We start from the raw sequence: 4,341 nt of genomic DNA on the forward strand, positions 1-4,341 counted from the left end.
TGGCAAAGATCATTTTCCATGAAAATGCAGCTTTTTTTTTTGTATGTGTGTAGTTTGACAAGCAATACAGAGAAAACCCTTATGTTGATGAATTTGGAAAGTCTAAATAATCTAGTCAAGTGATGCAGTTGTCCTAAAATGAAAAAGTGCTTGATTAGTTTAATAATATAAGTAGTATCTTAGGGCTGTCTTTCATTTTAAACAACTGTAACTTTTTGTTTGTTTGTAAAAGATAATAGTGTGTGGACTTGCAAAGACTTGTAAAATCACCTTCAGATTTTATAGTGTTGATGACTCATCTCACTTGGGGAAAAAAGTCCCTGGAAAAACGTTAAAACTTATACCATGTTGCAGGAGAGAAACCAGATGGTTCAGGCCGGTTAGATTAAATTACTTGGAATTCTAAAACAAAAGAGTAGTCTCAATGACTTTTTGAGTTTATGTTTTGATAACCTCAGAGGTCAGTCTGACCTGAATTCACTAAAGCAGAGTGGTTCCAAGTTTCTTAGGCATGTACTGTATGAACTTCAGATAAGGGAGCTTCCAAAACCACACTGCTCCATCAAAGAACTATGTGTGTGTTGGCTCAATCTGTGGTGTGGGTGAAAAAGCAGATGAAGCCCAACATCTAAAAATTGCTTTAGGATCAGTTTATTTTGGATATAAGATTGCTGTGCCCATAGACCTGGCTTTCATCACTTCAGCCCTAATCAGTAACACTACCTAAGTTAAGAAGTTTACAAATGATTTTGAAATAAAGTTTTCATGACTTTTAAATTGTAGAAGATGCTACATTAATTTTAGCAGGAACCACCCTTGCAAAATGATACATTATTTGTAAGATGAAAAACTACAGCACAGAAAGAGGCAGCTACATGGAAACTGAGAGTGTGCTCTGGAGTCTAGATAGCTGATTCCGTCACTAGCTGCATGACCTTGGGCATCTTGCTTAATTTTTTGTTTCTAAGCTGTCTCATTTGTAATGAAAGGATAATAATAATATCTCCTGTACTTGCTATTGTGAGGACTAAATGAGTTAATACACACAAAGTGCTTAGAACAATGCCCAGCACACGTAATTTCTAAGTAGAAGTTACTATTTTTAATATATTGAATTTAGATGGCTGAATGACAGGAAGCCACTGAAGAGAAAGTCAGGAAGGCTGGATTCTACACGCAGCCCTGCTGGCTCTGTCAGCTTGCTGACCTCCCACAGGGCATCTACCTTCTCTTACCCTCAGTTTAAAGACTTTGAAAATTCCCAGCAAAAAGTATGTATGTATTCGGAGTTTCTTCTGTAAAATGAGGGTGGGCTAGATAGCTTCTAGGATCACTTCCAGCTTTAAACACCTATGGCTCTTGGATGAAAACAAGCATTCCAGTAGAGGAAAATGTAAGAAGTGAATGCAGAAAATCCTACAGAGGGCTTTGCCCGTGCTCATATCCCATAGGGAACTCTTCTCCATCTGTTGTTAGTTTGACTAGGTCTCTGTTTACGTCTCAGAATGTTCCCCACTGGAAAGACCTCTCCTGATTACTCAATCTAAAATCAATCCTTGCTCTAAGGCCTGTTCTCTTCCTTCATAGCACTTCTCATTGTACATAACTATTATTTTTTAATAGTGTTCTTGTTTTTTTTTTTGCAGTACGTGGGCCTCTCACTGCCGTGGCCTCTCCCATTGCGGAGCACAGGCTCCGGACGCACAGGCTCAGTGACCATGGCTCATGGGCCGAGCTGCTCCCCGGCATGTGGGATCTTCCCGGACCGGGGCACGAACCCGTGTCCCCTGCATCGGCAGGTGGACTCTCAACCGCTGCGCCACCAGGGAAGCCCAGTGTTCTTGTTTTTTTTGTCTGTCTCTCCCACTAAATTGTATGCTTTTGGGGTTTTGGAATTACATCTGTTTTGATTACTTCTGTTGACCTAAAACAAATATACTATCAGGCAATTCTCCAGCAAAGATGTGTTTATCCAGGAGCAGAAGAGAATTGCCATTGGAAGTCTGTAACCATTATGAGTCATGCGCAAGTCCCCCAATAGCAAGGGAAGAAGAGTGCTTTTATAAGAAGGAAAAGGAAGTTGGGAGGGCTAAGTAAACAAAGATCCCATGGCTTCTCACTGCCTGAGTCTTTGCCACGGAAAGAAGAGGAGTTCTTCCTGTTGCGCTCTGCTATCCTTGCAGGTGTAAGAGCTCTCCTTTCTGGTCTCCCAAATCTATTTAATTGAAGTTTCTGTTTATTGATTTTTTACATTTCTTTATCCTCAGCACCTAAGAGGTTGGCAAAAGCAGGTGCTCCATAAAGATTTTATTTTATTTATTTAATAACTATGTTGAATGCCTACAATGTACAAGGCTTTGTTTTAGGTATTGGGGAACTAGTGGTGGATTAGACAAATACCTTGCTCTCAAGGGGCTTATATTTTAGGGTGAAGAATCAGATAGCAAACAAGGAAACATACACAAGGACATGTCATATAGAATTAAATGCTAAGAAGAAAATATATCAGGGTAAAAGATGAACACCTTTACTAAAAGGAACAACAAAAGCAAAGGTGGGGATGTAAATTGTTGCAGCCACTATGAAAAACATCGAAGTTCCTCAAAATATTAAAAACAGAACTACCATATGATTCAGCAATTCCACTTCTGGGTATTTATCTGAAGGGAACAAAAACACTAACTCAAAAAGATGTCCCATGTTCACTGCAGCATTATTTACAATTAGCCAAGACATGGAAACAACCTGAGTATCCATCGACAGATGAATGGATAAAAGAAAATGTGATATATCTATATATCTAGATATATCTATATATCTATATCTATATATAAAGACCCAACCCTTAGTTGGGTCTTCCAGCATCTATTCTTTTTTTTTTTTTAATAAATTTATTTATTTATTTATTTTTGGCTGCATTGTGTCCTCATTGCCGCGCGCAGGCCCTCTCTAGTTGCGGTGAGCGGGGGCCACTCTTCATTGTAGTGTGAGGGGCTTCTCATTGTGGTGGCTTCTCTTGTTGCGTAGCACAGGCTTTAGGAGCATGGGCTTCAGTAGTTGTGGCTCATGGGCTCCAGAGTGCAGGCTCAGCAGTTGTGGCACATGGGCTCAGTTGCTCCATGGCGTGTGGGATCCTACCAGACCAGGGCTCGAACCCATGTTCCCTGCATCAGCAGGCGGATTCTTAACCACTGCGCCACCAGGAAAGTCCCTCCAGCATCTATTCTTGACCTTGACCTTCCAACTCATTCTTCATTTGCCCACCAGAGATGTCTTTCTAAAGTCACATTTATTCATGTTACTTTCCCACTTAAAATCTCTCCTTGACTCCCCATCGGCTCTAACATTGCCCACAAAGCCCTTTCTGTCCCCCTCATTACCTTTCAGCTTCATTCTCCACCATTTCTCCACAGGAATCTTTGGCTCTAGCTATACTGAGTTACCTAGTCTACTACTCAAGTATAAGACATTCTCTCCAGCCATTATGCCCTTTCTGTATAGGGTCCCCTTCTCTTCTTTGACTGGCTCACTCCTGTCTAGGCACAGCTCAGATGTCATCTTTTCCAGAAAGGCTACCTTTGATCTTCTGTCCTCTCCTTTAGTCTTGATTAGTTACTCTTCAAATGTGTTCCCAGAGCCCCTGAAGCATTTCTTACTGTCTGTTATAACTGTCTATTTTCTGTTTTCCTCTTGGACTGTAAGTGCCTTGAGGACAGGGACAGTGGCTTACATGCTTTGAATTCATAACCCCTAGATGCTCAATAAATGTTGGTTGAATAAATGAATGGGAAATGATTTTTCCCCTTTCAGCCCCACCGCCACAAACTTGGTCTCATTCCCAGGAATTTCTTAATCATCAAATCCAATAGCTTATGCTCACTTCTTCCCTGTTCTTTGAGTAGCATTTGATTATGCTTCTTTTTTGAAATGCTCTTTTTTTTGGAGGGGGGTGGTTCTATGGCATGACACGTCCTAGTCGTTTTCTCTGGGAATTATTTCTTGGTCCTCATGTTAGGTTTCTTGCTCTTCCCTCTCCCCCAGCTTCCTCACAGCACCTGTGGATATTGACCTTGGCCCCTTCTCTTTTCTCCATACTCTCACTAGATCTTGGCGATCACAGATTTTCAAACAGCACTTGGTTATGTCAGTATGGATTTGCAATCATGATAGGGATGTTTACAACTTCCCTACCATTTGGGAACTTTAACCTTTTAAATCTCAATGAATATGAGGCCAGTTGTACTTTTGATGTGCTGCAATGTTGGGAGAGTGAACTGGTGTGGGGGGAAGAGAAATTTAATTTTAGATTCATTGAATTTGAAATGTCAACTGGATACTAAG

The sequence above is a fragment of the Phocoena phocoena genome, chromosome 9, assembly GCF_963924675.1.
Source record: "Phocoena phocoena chromosome 9, mPhoPho1.1, whole genome shotgun sequence".
In the NCBI taxonomy this organism is placed as follows: domain Eukaryota; kingdom Metazoa; phylum Chordata; class Mammalia; order Artiodactyla; family Phocoenidae; genus Phocoena; species Phocoena phocoena.